This window comes from Panthera uncia, chromosome X (genome assembly GCF_023721935.1).
Source record: "Panthera uncia isolate 11264 chromosome X, Puncia_PCG_1.0, whole genome shotgun sequence".
In the NCBI taxonomy this organism is placed as follows: Eukaryota; Metazoa; Chordata; class Mammalia; order Carnivora; family Felidae; genus Panthera; species Panthera uncia.
This window is the reverse complement of record NC_064817.1, coordinates 50,345,239-50,361,808: the sequence shown is the minus strand read 5'-3', so window position 1 is coordinate 50,361,808 and position 16,570 is coordinate 50,345,239. Positions and strand designations below refer to the sequence as shown.

At 35.9% G+C, this 16,570-nt stretch overlaps 2 long non-coding RNA genes across 3 annotated transcripts in view; one reads left to right on the top strand and one right to left on the bottom strand.

Annotated features, from left to right (window-relative positions):
* The window catches only part of LOC125932196 (uncharacterized), an 89,198-nt gene that overhangs the window by 26,920 nt on the left and 45,708 nt on the right, over positions 1–16,570 (bottom strand). Inside the window, exon 6 of one of the 2 annotated variants that reach the window (XR_007460552.1) lies at positions 3,951–4,197. The exons of the other annotated variant lie outside the window; for it this stretch is intronic. This is a non-coding gene — a long non-coding RNA (uncharacterized LOC125932196). The remainder of the gene's footprint in view (positions 1–3,950; positions 4,198–16,570) is intronic. 2 annotated transcript variants of the gene reach the window in all.
* Positions 1–16,570, top strand: part of LOC125932197 (uncharacterized) — a 100,115-nt gene that overhangs the window by 79,960 nt on the left and 3,585 nt on the right. The window lies entirely within an intron of this gene.

Sequence of the window (16,570 nt, the reverse complement as noted above, 5' to 3'; positions counted from 1 at the left end):
TAAAAAAAACCTCTAAGCATTCTTCTAATACCTTTTTGATATTTTAGAAAAAGAATTTGTGTTAAACAGCACAAAGTTTGGCATTTAGCTAAATAATTTGCAAATCCATGTAGCTTGATTCTACTTACAAAAAATGACTTATATCATTCCAGGTTTTTCTGAAACATATCTGATTTTAAAAATCAGGATTTTCTGTTAATATTGAAAATATGGGACTAAAGTTTTTCCTAGATTTTTCAGGCATATTTATTTTACAATTTTTAATAATTAATCTATAATCAAAGCTAGTTTTATTATTTATACAATTTGTAATTCTTGTGAAATTTAATTTTCAACATAAAATGTTCTTTTTATAGGGGCACCTGATCATCTGAATTTGGCTCAGGTCATGATCTCACGGTTCATGAGTTCAAGCCCCATGTCAGGCTTTTTGCTGACAGTGCGGATCCTGCTTCAGATTCTCTATATCCCTCTCTCTCTGACGCTCCTCCATTCACACACACTCACTCTCTCGCAAAAATAAACATTAAAAATGTCATTTTTATATACCAGTGGCCAGTCAAAGTTTTCTCTTTACTCAATGCCTTAAATCCAACCTAAAGCCTTGTGCAAAATCATCAAGAGTCATAATCTAGGTAAATTCTTCCCTAAAACATTAGGAAATCCCATAACAAGTGGATTATTAGAAAGAGAAATGACACATACACAGTCAATCATTTCTCATATCTCCCTTCTCCAAGATCTTTCTGGTTGCTTCAAGTACACTCTGACATACATGCAATTCTTTTCAAATTAATTATGTTTCAGAAACATTATGATGTTTATCAACCTGAAAAAGTTTTTATATAAACTTTTTTTGCAACAACATTCATATTTGTCCATTAAATGGGCACTACCACTCTTAGAATTTAGATCATCTATTTGGTAAATGGAGCATCTAAAACATTTTAGGTTTACAACATGAATATGAAAACTTCAAGCTAAAATTTTAAAAAGATATGTTAGTACCAATTTTTTACTATTTTACTCCCATCATTTATATTCCCCTTCTATAGCTACTTATTTTGTGCTTCTTCAATTTTATAGTTCTATGTGTGCTTTCGTAGCCTCTCAAATGAAGTCATTAAAAAAAAACAATTTTGTCACTTTTTCAGTCAGTATATCTTAGAGCATTTTCATTTAATTTAAATATAATGGTTTGTACAATCTTTAATTTTTTTTAACATTTATTTATTTTTGAGAAAGAGAGAGCAAAGGAGAAAGAGAGCAGGAGAGGACCAGAAAGTGGGGTGGAACAGAAGAGCCAAAGCAGGATCCACATAGTGAGCACAGAGCCCTACATGGGGATTGAACTCATGAACCATTGAGATCATGACCTGAGCCGAAATCAAGAGTCAGACACCTAACCAACTGAGTTACTGACTGACCCCCTCAGGCGCCACTGCACAATCTTTAAAATTTGTAATGGAACTTAGCATGTATTTCCCACTATCCTCTTCTTTAAGGTAGACTGGGCCCTATAATAAGAAGCAATAAAACTTCTAGACATGTGTGCATGTAGATGTAAAATATTGTGTAAAATATGTATATATATGAATTTGTGTTTGAAGCATTTTTTATGATACCAAAAAAATCCGGACTGAGTGCCTTCTCATTATGTGGCTCTATGCAAGGTAAGAACATCACAGAATCATATGTATCACAAAGCAGCATGAACAAAAATAAGTTAGATTTATAGGTACTTCTATGTTTACCAGATAAGTAGACTTCAAGCTACTGTTAAAGATTGCTGAAAACAGTTAAAGACTGTTAAAAAAATAAAAAATGGAGTATTAGAGGTGCAGATGACATAGTTGGAGCAGGGACTACAAATAAGAACAACGAAATGAGTAAGAAAGGCAAAGTAAGGCAGTATTTCCAAGTCCATAGTTCAAGAGTTTATATTATATTATATATATATATATATATATATATATATATATATATATATATATATATTTTAAGTTTATTTATTTTGAGAGACACAAAGACAGAGTGGGGAAGGGGCATAGAAGGAGAGAAGGAATCCCAAGCAGTCTCCAGGCTGCCAGCTCAGAGCCTAATGCAGGGCTTGAACTCATGAAACCACTAGATCATGACCTGAGCTGAAACCAAGAGTTAGACACTTAATAGACTGAGCCACCCAGGTTCCCCAAAAGTTTATATTTTAAAGTGATAAGCAATAAGAAGCAACTGAGAATATCTGAGGTGTGTGATGAGATTAAATTGGTGTGCTGTATAAATAATCTGGCTGTAGTTCTGCTAGTTTTAAGAATCAAACATTTATAAGTCTAGCAAATATTTTCCCAAAGTCCACAGATCACCCTAAATAGGTAATAAAATAGTCAATATACTTAGCTATTAGCCTCAAACAAAAGACCAAATGAATCAAGAGGTCTTAATGTTTACCAAGTGAATATTGAACTTGGGCTTTTCTGTTTTGGTAAGATTTTTTTTTTTCTAATCCTATCATTGCATTGCTTTGCACAGCCTATAGAAGAAAGGAAATGACTGTGCTGAGTGGTATGACCACCTCAAAGTAATCTGTAAAAAATTTCCTCATATCATATCACTAAGTAAATTCTAAGAATGTGGGATTTGCTTTTCTTCTTCCCTTTCAGGGAAGTCATGGTCTCTTTACCAGGCCAGGCAAGTGTCGAACTGCTTTTATGGACACTCCTTCAAGGGAAAATGCCTGAAAAAGCTTAAAATCCTTTATTATAACAAATGTTTACTATGCAGAGGGTGGCAAATTTCCCTCAAAGTAGAAACATCGTGTATTATGAAATGTATAATGAAATATATTTTGGTATTAACTTGCTTGCTTCATGAAGATTTAGAAGCTACTAACAGTTGACCCAGCAATTTGAAAATATGAAAATCTTCAGGTCATACAATGAAAAGTTTTCAGTAAAATGTCCTAGCTCATTTTATTTTGCCTGTGCTCAGGGCATTATCCTTCAGCAATCAGAACTAGTAGATCTGAGTTTAGAACAATGGAGGAAAATCTCAGTTCCCATTTCTCAAGTGCCTTTTCAAGACACAAGGTCTTTAGGCAAAGATAAATCTTTGCTATTTAACTATTGTGCTTTGACAAAGATAGAGTGGAATAAAAGTAGTGAAACCCATCAATTGAAAAGGTGATAAACAACACCCTGATTTTCTATTGTTATGAGTCCTTTCATTTAACAAATATTTATTGACTGCTTACTCTTTGCCAAGAACTGGAAGTTAGAGGTCATCAAGAAAGGGTCCCTGCCCTCCCCTTAGTCTATTAGGGGAGTCATATTAATCACAAAACTATGTAATTGTGTTAAATGCAAAGAGTAAAAGTGGAAAAGAGACTTTGTTTATGTATTTTTGTTCATTCCTCCTAACTAGTCTATAAATTTCAAGAGCAGGGATTTTATCTTTTATTTCTCCCTATATTCCCAGAACCTGGAAAATAATAGCCTCTCAGTATGTGTTTGTTGAGTGACTAAATATATAAAGAATCGAACAAGCTCTCTGTTGATTAGAGGGAGTGGTTTCATGGTGCTTGAACAAAACCACAAGATCTTAGGACAATGAACTGTCTCTACACCCAGTGAAATTCCTAAAGAGGATACTCAATCTGGATCATTTCACTTACAGCAGAGAAATATACCTGGGAGAGCACTTGAAATAAAGCTAAAGGATATTCCACCTTTTATGGAGAGACTGAACCTATCCTGTTTCATTGTGGAACCCATCCATAGACTGGAAAAAAAGTCTACTTTTTTTTTTTTTCTGATTGAAATGCTAGTAACTATTTCCTTTTGTCTGCCTCCCAGTATTCATATATTTCTTTTTAAAAATCTATTTAAATTTTAGTTAGTTAACATACAATGCAATATTGGTTTCAGAGTAGAATTTAGTGATTCATCACTTACATACAACCCCCAATGCTCATCACAAGTGTCCTCCCATCATCCATGTAGCCCATCTCCCATCCACTTCCCTCCATCAGTCCTCAGTTTGTTCTCTATCTTTAAGAGTCTCTTGTGGTTTGTTTCCTTCTCTTCTTGTTTTTTTCTCCCCCTTCCCATGTGTTCATCTGTCATAGACTCTGGATCTGGAGTTCTCTTTTGTCCATCAAGACAGTGGACACAGGCTTGAAATGCAAGAGAGACTAATTTCCTGGAGGAGAAAAGAGTCCTGAGTAAGGGTTCTTGCTCCATTTTTATTAGGATCAGAGGGCTTACAAGTGTGATGGACATGCACAAAGAGACAATAGTACCACCGTGAACATTAACTCATGTGTATCAGGGAAAGGGGGCTTTGAAGATATGCGGTGTTAGGGGTTTGGGTCAATACAAAAACAAAGTCCTGGTGCTGGGCAGATGGTTGTTTATGGCAGGCATGAGGCGACATGCCTGTTTATCTTAGCTAGCCTAGGGGACAAGACAGAGCATGCTACCTCAGGGTCAAGAAGGCACCTTTCTTTTGCTAATTAGCTCAGCTTTGGGCAACTTTGCCCTGCTGCAGTCTATAGCCCTGTTTACTTATTTTGGTCCTTCCTTCCTGTGAAAGCAGCTTTCTGCTATTGTACTAAATTGGGAAGCATTTCTGCCCTGAATACCTAATCTTGTTTACCTAATTTTGGATGCTTCCATCCTGAGATTTCCTATTCCTATACTTTTGTCCTATACTGGGGACCTTTGCCCTGTTTACCTAATCTTGTTTAACTAATCATGGATGCATTCATCCTGTTACTTTATATTTCTTCACTGCTTGTTAACCCATTGGTGCAAGCACAGGGAATTACTAAGCTTATTCCCCACCGTCATCCATTTTGTTTCTTAAATTCCACATACTCATTTATTTCTTTATATATATATATATATATATATATATATATCCCACACTGTGGTGATGATCTGTAAAAGTGAGAGCTTAATCTGAATACAATAGGAGCCCAAAAGATTCCTATTCTAATTTTATCTTGGCATAATGAGCACAGTTATTGCATATATTATGATATAGATATAGATGATATAGATATAGATATAGACATAGATAGATATAGATACCAACAAAGTTGACTAGGAAATGAATTTCTTAAAATAAAATTTTAAGTAGCATTGGTTTCCATTAAAGAAATAAATCACAGAAGGAAATAATAGAGTAGGAAATTTACCAAAGAATTGATTAATGTGGTTGTGTCCCTTTACATACAGGAGAGTGTTAAATAATAGCAATGCTAGAGCCTCATGGGATGGGAGGGTATTTGGCTTCTGTTATCTAATTCCAAGATCTCCCATTCCCTTTAATCTATTTATGCACTTTCTCAAATCATAAGAATTCTTCCCATACCTGGGAGCCACTGACTATACACTTTAATCACATGCCCATTAAGAGTAGCAGTTAGTTTGATTTCCCAGGATAGTATTTCTTATGTATGTTTATACCAAAAAGGAGAAAGAAAGAAGTTGTAATTCCTGTAAATCTTTCTAATTATATCTGTCGTCACAGTAATTTAAATGACACTTGGGTTTACACAATGATTACTCTAATGCAGTGGTTCTCAAACTTGGCTGCATATTGGAATCCACTGGGGAGTTTACAAAGCACTGATGTCTGGGAATACTTCTAAAGACTCCAATTTAATTTGTTTGAAGTACTATCTGGGCATTGAGACTTTAAACATTCCACTAGATGATTCTAAAATTTAAGCAATACTGAGAAATACTGCTTTACATATTTGATTGATTTTACACCATTCATCAGATGTGATAATAGTGACTTTCTAAATCCATAAAGTTGAGAACTTACCCTGAAGTAATTGGAACAAAACCAACTTTTGAAGCACCTTCTAACCAGCAATATGAATATATGTGGCCCAAAATAATATGAGGAGTATACATTTCTTCTGAGTACCAACTATCAGGCCTTTGGAAAAATAAAGCACTTTTGAAAGTGCTTTTTTTATTTCTTGTTTTTTTTACATTTTCATTAATGTATAACTCTCACTTAGAGACCATAAGAATTAAAGGGAGACAGACAAAAAGAAGTAGCATTCACTACAAGACTCTGAGATACTTCCTTGCAATGGCTTCCAAAGTGGAGATGGGCAACAGCTGTGTTTGAGTTGTTATATGGTCTGTGTATGTTGGAAACAAAGCAGCATTTACTGTTTAACACTTTGTATCCCTTCATATGATACAGCACCAGTGCAGTTCCATTAAGCTACTTTTCCCATAGGTAGCTGGGTCTATAGATCTTTGTCTTCCTGACTTATCTTAAATAGTGCCAGCAAGGAGCAGTTTTACAAAGTAACACAGTAATAAATTTAATATCACCACTCTTCATCTAGGTGAAAGTGATCAAAACAATCAAAGAAGTACAAGTGGTAGTGACTTCTGAAACTTTAAGAATTCTGGTGACTCCTTTTAATTCTGTTTTGGTTGTTTCTCTTACCTTCTCTCTCATTCCCAAATTTGCCCTATTGCTACATCATCCTAGTTGCTCCATAGTCTAGGGAAGTGGAGAGATGATTATACTATTAGGTCACCAACAGCATTTTTCCATCTCTGTCAGCACACCCTCTGAGAATCCTTTAATTTCCCAACTTCCCAGTCATGGGGTTGATTATCATGGCTTACTAGAATAGCCACTAGGAAGAAAACTTAATAAAGGCTCTCAGAAACTGCTCAAGGTAATGAGATCATGACCTGTGAATCAGGGTTAATGGAACTGGAATTATATATTATATAAATATATATATATATTTATATTATATTATATTATATTATATATATTATAGAAATATATATATATATATTATATATTATAGAAAAGGCTTGGAGAAGGACTATTAAGAGAAGGAGGCATCCTTGCTAAGTGAAGCTATGTTTCACTTTCCCCACCCTTTCCACGTCTGGATTATTTGGTATGTATAACATGACACTTATTGTATGCATCCTAGAAGTCTAATTCGTTTTGTATCTATGCCTCACTCTGGATTTTGGGTTTTCTGAAAGCAAGAATATTTTGTACTCATTTTTGCACTCTGGCACCAGTTCAGGTTAAGACACATAGTAGGCACTCAACAACTTAATGAATGAGTACATGAAGAAAAGAACAAACTCTAGCAGTAAGTAGCTTAAGTAGCTTTACAAATTGGATTTTTTAGAAACATTGTATTCTTATTTAGGATATATGACTTCTAAGCTTTAAGGGCATGTTTAATTTCCTATTTGATCACTAGAAAGGAAGATGATAAAATATCATATCTTAAAGTGTTCATCTATTAATTAATTCATTCCTTCAACAAATATTTATTTAGCCCTCAATAGTTTTCAAGCATTGAAACATATCAGCAAACATAATACATGAAATCCCTCCCTCATGCAGCTCACATTCTAGCAGATAATAAATTAGAAGGAAGTTATATTTGTTTTATCCACTTCTACTTGTCTTCCATAAGACTATCTGGGATATTTAAGTTCAGAGGAGGAGTTGGTGGAGTTTTGAGAACTAAGAAAAGATGGCCAACATGGAGTGTTCGGTGGAAATTTAAAGCTAAATTTAATATAGCTAGGTCCATGAGGAAAAGCTTGTAACAATCCAGCTGTGAGCCACAAAGAAATTTACGGAGATATTTGACTATAAGGATAAAAAGGAGAGCACACAATGAAACACCTAAAAGAAGGGAGAAAAGGGAAGGAAAGAGTACTTAGTACTTCTAAAATTAGGGATACATTAGTAAAATGTATAAGCATAAGGAGCAGAATTAAGTTTAGAACATTTATATTGATTATGTTCATAATGGCATGTTATTGTGTCGATTTCAACATTCCTGCTTCAGCTAGGCCTTGTCAGCTTTTGCCACTTCTGCTTTGCTCCCAGACCAACAAGATAGAAGAATTTAGTTTGCTCAAGGGTTCTCAACCTCTGTGGTCAGTGAAAGCCCATGACCTAGCAGGACACATAGCTACTCTTGAGTCAGTCCGGAAATATCCCAGAACAGAACATGAAGGGTTCCACTTCTGCTTTCTAGTCCCTAAAGCAAAGAAACAGTCTGGGTGTGAAAGGTAATAGCTGTGTAAGGGACAAAGGGGATGTACCAGGGAAAGTCTCACTCTTTACTTGAATTGGTCTTGACAGTGTTGCACAATATGAAAAAGCACAAACTTGGAATCACACAGAACAGGGTAAGATTTCTGGTTCTACTATGTGTGACCCTGAGCAAGTTACTTAATTTCAGAGCCTCTGTTTCATCTATAGAGTGATAACTGACAGAGTTTGGTTAATATGTGTGTGTGTGTGTGTGTGTGTGTGTATATATATATAATTAGTTTTCAATAATCTTTAAGATCAGAGATTTGAGTCTTTTCCCATCCAGAGAGATCTTTTTCAGGTTACAATTTTCTGCTCCCCATAGGAAAGTTTTGGACAATTCCTGCTGACTTTGCTTGCCACTCTGACAGTTGTCAAACCATTATCTAAATGTAGGTTTTTAGGTATAAACCATAAAGAATGCATGAAAATTATTAAAAATTAGAACTCTACAAAGCAGAATAAATGATATTTATTGAGCATTTACACACACACATTCCATTTTATCTTCAAGTCAGTCTTATGAAATATGTACAATTTTTAGGTTTCTGTTACATATGAGAAAACTGAGCTTAGAGAGATGATGTAACTTACATAAGTTTCTATGCCTTAGTAAATAGCAGGTCTAAGATTAAAATTCAATCCTCCTCTTTTGTAGAAAGTGAAAGTCCCCTATAAATCCACTCCATAGATTACAGTTTGTCATTTTCTCTGCACATAATTGTCCTATATTATCCTATAATATTGTATACTTTAACCTATTATTTAAATAAATTCATTACATATTCTTTTAAATTTTCTTTCTTCAAGTAAGAATATGTTGTAGACATCTTTTGTATCTGAACATACAGTATATATTTATCCCATTATTTTTATGGAATTCTTTATTATATTGATAAATTTTGCAAGTCATCAAGTTAACCTATTTACAGTGTACAATTCAATGGTTTTTAGTGTATTCACAGAGTAGCACAGCCATTATCATAATTGATTTTAGATTCTGTTAATAATATCCAAAAGAAACTTTGTACCTATTAGCAGTCACTCCTCAGTATCCCCTGTCTTCCAGCCCTAGGAAACAGCTAATCATTATTCTATAAATTTGCCTTTTTTAAAAAGAAGTTTTAATGCTGGCTTATTTGTTTCTACCTACCAATATGGACCCAGACACCTTCTTGAAATCTCTCAGATTATATGTGTCAAGTAATGTAACCTTATATTTAATATAGTATAAATTTTATTTCATGGTATGCAATTACACAGCTTTGGGTATGCCCTAGGTCAAATCTTTTCTTGAGGCAAAACAGCTGCTCAAGTCTGGGTGCTGAAGTCTAACATATTAGTCAAGGGTGGAGGTGCTGAAGAGAAAGTCATCCATCCACTCAAAAGTGGTCCTGCTTCACCCTGAACTTCACTTTATTTATTTATTTTCCTCTAAGACCAAGCAAGTCTTCAAAATCCATTTCAAATACCACCTCAAACCCTTTCCCAACTCTTTGGGGGATTTAATCCTTCATTCCTCTATGGTTTTATAATACTTTAAGGTACTAGCTATACCATCTTTCACATTCAGTTTGGTTAAACGTAACAGACACTAAGCACCTGGTATATACCAGGCCCTTCGCTGGGCCCAGAATTACAGAGATGAAACTCATACTGTAAGACACAATATTGGATAATGGTAGCCAAAACATGAATTCTGGCTACAAAGTGTATAAGTTGTAAGGGTTAAATAAGGGACACAATCCCTGTAAGAAACCTAACACAAGCCTGACAAAAAGTTAGTGGTGAAATAGATTGGAATTAAAATGAAAGTCCATTCAGAAGTGGTCTAGGGGAAAGACTGGCAGGCACAGCCTGTCAGTGATCTTCCTAGGCATTGGGATATCAGTGTCGCTTGCTTAACTCTCCAAGTCAGTGGGTAGAGTGGGTGAGAGTGGGAAATTCATGAAATGTGGGCAGTGTGTATATATCACATCCATGCACTCACATTCACCACAACTGTTTTGCTTCCTTTTTTTCTGTCACCTTAAGAAGCAGAGCTCAAAAAATTTTAGGTTCTAATGTTCAGTCAAAAAGGAGCTGGTGGCATACGCTTGTTTCATTTTTTTTTTTGTTTCCCATTATGTGTACATGCATGTAACCAATGGATCCAGTCTTAATTTTTAAGTGCATTCTTGGTTGTTCCAGGAGATTGATCAATCCTATTAGCTTTATACTTTAGAGAGAGAAACTGGAACACAATAAGGACAAAGTAACTCTGCTCTGAACAGTATAGAAGAGACCTCTCCCAAATGCATTACTGGGAGTTATTTAGCAAAACCTTCAGAATTAGGGGATGTAGCAGCCAGAGTGGCAGTGTGAGGTAGTTAAAAGCAGTCTGAGTTCTAATCCAACCTCTGACACTGATTTTTACTGTGTAGCGTTGAACAAATTCCATTTGCTTTCTAGGCTTCAATTTTTCCCATCTGTGCAGTTGAGGCAAAATAGGACCCATGGTGATCTCACAGGGTCTCTAGGCTCTGACTTTCTGTGATTCTAAGTATGGGTCTGGAATTGGTGGCAAACGAGGGAGTTGGATGTACTTGAACTGGTTTACCATTCATGGGTCTCTGCTCCTTTTTCTACTCTCCTCTTCTCAAGGGTATGACAAACTCCTGTGGCTTCACCATCTCTAAAGGATTGTCAAAGATCTCCCTCTAGCCATGACTTCTCTTCTGAGCTCCAGTCCTGCCATATTTCTTTAGGAAGACATCTCAGTGCAAGAGTTGCATCACTCTATTTTCACGTGACTAGTCTCAAACTATCTTCTGTTAAAAATAACAGAATTCCGTTGTTGCCTAGGTCATCCAGATCTACCACATAAGCAGTGTCTGTGTTTTCCATTTAACCATGATTCACTCTGACACAGCCAAATCCTAGCCACTCTTCTTTCTCCAGTCTCTGGCATCTACTTCTATTCTGATTTCTCTGCCACCATCCTACATTTACTCATTTTCTGTATAATCATCCAGACTGGTGTCACTGTTTTTACCTTTGCCTCTCTAGAGTCTACCATAGAGAAGCCAGGGAACTCCTTTTAAAACACAAATCAGGCCATGTCATTCCCATGTTCAGATCCCTCCAATCATTCCTTATCCCAGAACAGAAACAAAGCTCCTTTAAAAGACCTAAAAGACCCTGCATGATATGTTCCTCTTCAATCATCCCCTTTCTCACACATTCTCTACAAATTTTCCCCTTCACTCACTCTGCTCTAACCACACCTACTTGCACAAACCAGGCTTGTTTTCTCCTTAGGACCTTTCCATTTACAGTCTTCCAAACTTGGAATTATTTTTCCCCAGATATCTGCCAAGCCTGTTCCCTCACTGTATCAAATCTTTGTTCAAATGTCACTTTCTCATACATGCCACCTTATTAATCTATTAGTTTTATATTACTGCCATAACAAATTACCAAAAACTCAGTCACAGAAAACAACACAAATTTACTATCTCACAGTTCTAGAGGACAAAATTCTGCCACGGATATTATTGAGCTAAAATCAAGATGTCAACAGGGCACCATTTTTTCCTGGAGACTCTAGGGGGTAACCTATTTCCTTCTCAGGTTTTAGAGGCCACCCACATTCTTTGGCAAATGCTTTCCTTCCTCTATCTTCAAAGTCAGCACTGTTATACCTTTTATGATTTTTTTCCATAATAACATTTTCCTCTAACTCTGACTCTTCTGCCTCCCTCTTCCACTTTCAAAGACCCTAGTGATTGCATTGACACTACCTGGATAATCCAAAATAATCTTGATGTTGAAGGAAGCCGATTAACAACCTTAACTCTACCTATAAATATAAGTCTCTCTTGCCAAGTATTCTAGCATATATGTACAGATTCTTGGAATTAATGGACATTTGGGGGGGGTCCAGTATTCTGCCTACCACACTCTCTGCCCCATGACACTTAATTTTAACAGCATGGTACTCATCACCACTTCTCACATTATATCTAGTACTCTTATTTTCTAGTTAAACATGCATGTAATCAAAATTATCAAATAGTTTTATGATGGCTGTTAAAGCATTTCCCCTTCTTCAGAGACAATTATTTTCAAACATTTTAACTGATTTTGGGGGAGATTTTCACTTCATAATTCTAAATAACATCCTTATATTGCTACCCCTCCTTTCATCTTTTATAAAAGATGAGATTCTAGCTCCCATTTTGCTCCCTTTATTCCATTCACCCCAATCCTGCACATACACACTCATGCATATTTCTTGTTTTCCCATTCTTCTAATAAATTCATAAATAATTTTGGTGGTGAAAGCAAGATTTGGCATTTATTTTGCTGAGACTTCATAGCTAAGCTATATTATATATTTTACTTTTATTTTCCATATTTTTAGTTGTTTGTTTAATATCTATCTCTTCCCATTAGAGACTAAGCTCTATGTCTGTTTGGTTTTATATTCCCGGGACCTGGTACAGTATCAGAAATATTGAAGGTACATAATAAGCATTTGTTCAGTACCTACTCTGTGTCTAGTCTCATATGTGGGCTTTTGTACCCAAACCTTGTAAAGCCAGACCTAGCAGGGCTTTTAATGACAAACCATGTCTGTGGTTTTCAAACTATTTAAGTTATAGACCTCTTTCAGACAAAAGACATGTTAGAACCCCAATAGATCTAGCAGATAAAATCAGAATTGTAGTGGTTAATGTGGGTTTAGAGAATTGAAACTGGTAGTATATGGGTAAATGTTTAAAAACAAGCTCTCTGAAGAAAAAAGAAAAAGAAGCCCTTGCTTATGGCATTTGCTGATTTTTGTGATGTAAATTTTCTACCATGGCTGATTTCAAACTATCAACATGATGTTACTGAGCATTGATTTGGGATGAAATATGCACAATTAGTTCTTCAGATTTGATTTGCCTCCAGTACACATTGGTTGAAATAGTCACATAAACCCCCCAATTCTCCCTATAGTGACACTTTTACAGGACTTCTGGGGGTCCCCAGAATGTAGCTTCAAAATCCATGGGTGAATATGACATTGTTAGGATACATATTGGAACACTGAGGCCCAGAGAAGGTGATAAATACAGGCCTCCCCATTCCCATTCCAATGTTTTTTACATTATTATGCTGTCAATAGCCTAATAGTCTCCCATCACCCCACCTCCCATTTTCCCACCTTATTCCATTGGTTTTCTGCCAACAGATTTGGCCCTGAAATACCTCCTTGAACAGCAGTGGCAGCAAGTGCCGGCCACACTCTAAAACCTTCTATAGCTACCATAGAAGCTTATAAGGTTAAGTTGAGGCATCTTGGCTTAGTTTTCAAGACCCGTCACAATCTTCTCAAGGTTTTCCTGTCCTTACCTTTATATATATATATACATACAGCAAGCTAAAGTCTAATTTTCTCCCTCTTTACCAGCATTCTTCTTACCTTTGTTGACTCCAGTCTTTTGTTCTCTTTCTCTCCTTACTTCTTACCTGGAATTCCTTTCCCCTTCTCTTTGCCTAGCAAATGCTAATTAAATCTCACATCCCAGCCCATGATCCAGCTTCTCTGGGGAGCCTTCTTAGATCACTGAAGTTCATGGGATTTGTTAACACGTCACTATTTCCATTATGCAAATTAGATTCTGTTTTTCCCCTGTTCCTTAGTATGTGAGATATTGCTAGTTTGCTTTTAACCAAATATGCCTACCTTTTAATGTATCTTTTGTTAATATTTATATATTCATATATGTGTGTTTACATGAATGTTCATATGTTTATATGTATGTGTTGTCTGATGTTCTAATTGGTTGGAGGTGTCTGTTTCAATGTTTTTTGTGTGTATGTGTGTGGTTGTGTATATTTATGTGTCTATGTGACTATTTTGTGTGTCTGTATGCTATATACTTCTGCATGTATATTTTGTGTCTTTTGTGTAAATATGCTAATATTTTATGTCTATGGCCATTTCATATATGTGGGTACATCTGTGTGTTTCTGTGCATCTCTGTTTATATGTGGTATTTATGGGTTTATGTGTTTGAGTGTACTTGTGTTCTCAGGCAGGACTTGTGTCGACTTCTTGTTTGCACCACTGCTTCCCTCCAGTTCAGTCAAGCCCAAGGTGCACATGCATAGAGAAGGGTCTTAACTAATGTTTGTACACTAATGAATTATTCCATCTGTCTTTTCAACTGTTTTTTTCTACGATGGTAGGCTTTGGAAGTATAAGTAGGCACAGAGTCACAATAACTTCTGAATACTGGGCTTCAAAAGTTATAGGTTGTTTTCTCTGCTTATCACCATAGTCTGTGAGCTCTTACCATATGTATATTATCATCTCAGGAAGCACTGGGTTTAAAGATAAGGAAAAGGTCAACTCTCTAGATTAACATAACTGCATTTATCCCTCCTTTTCTTTTCAACCACCTCATCATTCTTGGCTCAGTTCAAGTGTAGCCCTAGGGAGTGGAGAAGAAGAACACAGACTTTGGAAATAGACCAACATGAATTGAAAATCTCCTTTCTTACACTTAATAGCTGTGTTATGAGGGAAAGTCCCTTGGTGTCTCTAGACTTTAGTTACCTCAACTAAAAAAAGAAATTTATAATGTTTTCCTTGCAGGGTACAGCCTAAAGATTCGGAGCAGAGTTCTATAAATGGTTTTCATATTATTTCCTCTGGGAAGTCTTTCCATATTGTTCAGTAGATGCTGTCTAAACCATAAGGCTTAAAGCTAAATTAATAATCCACCTTGTATGTACATATGTATGTATGTATGTGTGTCCACTGGTGTGTCCATACATGTGTTCTGACACTATCTATACTAAAATTTAAATAAGCCAAGGGTCATGCCTAAAATTTTCTCTATGTTACAACATTCAGAGAAGGTCTGGAAATACTTCATAAGTGGTCATCAAAGGAATGAAAAAAAAAGAAAAGTGTGATACTTAACAGTATCATTTTTGGAGACATACAGAGATGGATTTGGATCTTGTCTAAGCAGCAATTGATTTCTTGTCTAACAAGGCAATTGATTTCGTTATTCTAGGCTTCAATGTCATTTGTGAAATGTTGATTTATTTAATTAATTCATTAAAAATACTGTCTATGACTCTTTATGGCACTGTTCTAGGCACCGGGGAATATAGCAGTGAACATGCAAAACAAAATTTCTTCCTTTTGTGAGACTTATATCCCAGAGTGGGAAACAGAAAACAAACAAGTAAACCAGGAAATATATGATACGCCAAGTAGTGGTAAATTTTATAAAGAAAAAGAAAAGCAATATAAGAGAGTAAAGAGTGACAAAAGAAGACCATGACCAGCCACTGTGCAGCCCCCAGTCACATGGCCCCAGCTACCATTGTGAGTAGACCCAAGATATGCCCCACCATCACTGTGCACCACATCCAGTCTTGCACTTTTGGCCACCCCAGCGAACAGACCTAGCCATTGCATCACTTTTGGGGAGCCAGCATAGGACTAGTGGCCCAGCACAATTATTGAAGCACTGCTGCCTCACTCCCATGTTCTCCAACAAGCACACCCCCTCAGAGTTGGCTAGCCTGGGTCCCACTAACACCACAGAGAACAAGCACAGACCACAAAAGGCAGAGTCAATGCAGACATCTGCAATGAAAGTAAAAGTGACTCAGACACAACTGCAGGGGGTGAGCAACAAATAGAATACTGAAATGCCAAGTTCTGTGAACAGGAGACCTGCAAAAAATATTAAAGGGGATTTTTTTAGTGCAAAGGAGACCAAAAGTAACAAAGACAACAAAAGATCAGAAAAAAATTTCCACAAAGAATGACACAACAAAAAATACAATGACAATAAATACATATCTCTCAATAATTACTTTGAATGTAAATGAACTAACCACTTTAATCAAAACATAGGGTGTCATAAATAATAATAATAATAATAACAATAAAACAAGACCTATCTATAAGCTGCCTACAAGAGACTTACTTTAGTCCTAAAGGCACCTACAGAATGAAAATGAGGGGATGAAGAAACATTTATCATGCAAATGAATGTCAAAAGAAAGCTGAACTAAGAATACTTAAATAAGACAAACTAAACTTTAAAACAATGATTGGGTGTGCCTGGGTGGCTCAGTCATTTAAGTGTCTGACTCTTGATTTTTGCTCAGGTCATGATCTCTCAGTTCATGAAACTGAGTCTTGCATCAGGCTCAGCACTGAGAGTACATAGTCTGTTAGGGATTCTTTTACCCTCTATCTCTGCCCTCCTCCCACTAATGAGCTCTCTGTCTCTCAAAATAAAGAACTAAACTTAAAAATATACATAAGTTAAAAATAACAATAAATAAAAAATAAAGCAAATACTAAAACAAGAGAAAAAGGACAGTATATGATAAAGGGGACAATACAAAAAGAAATCTAACAATTATAGATATTTGTGCACCCAACGTG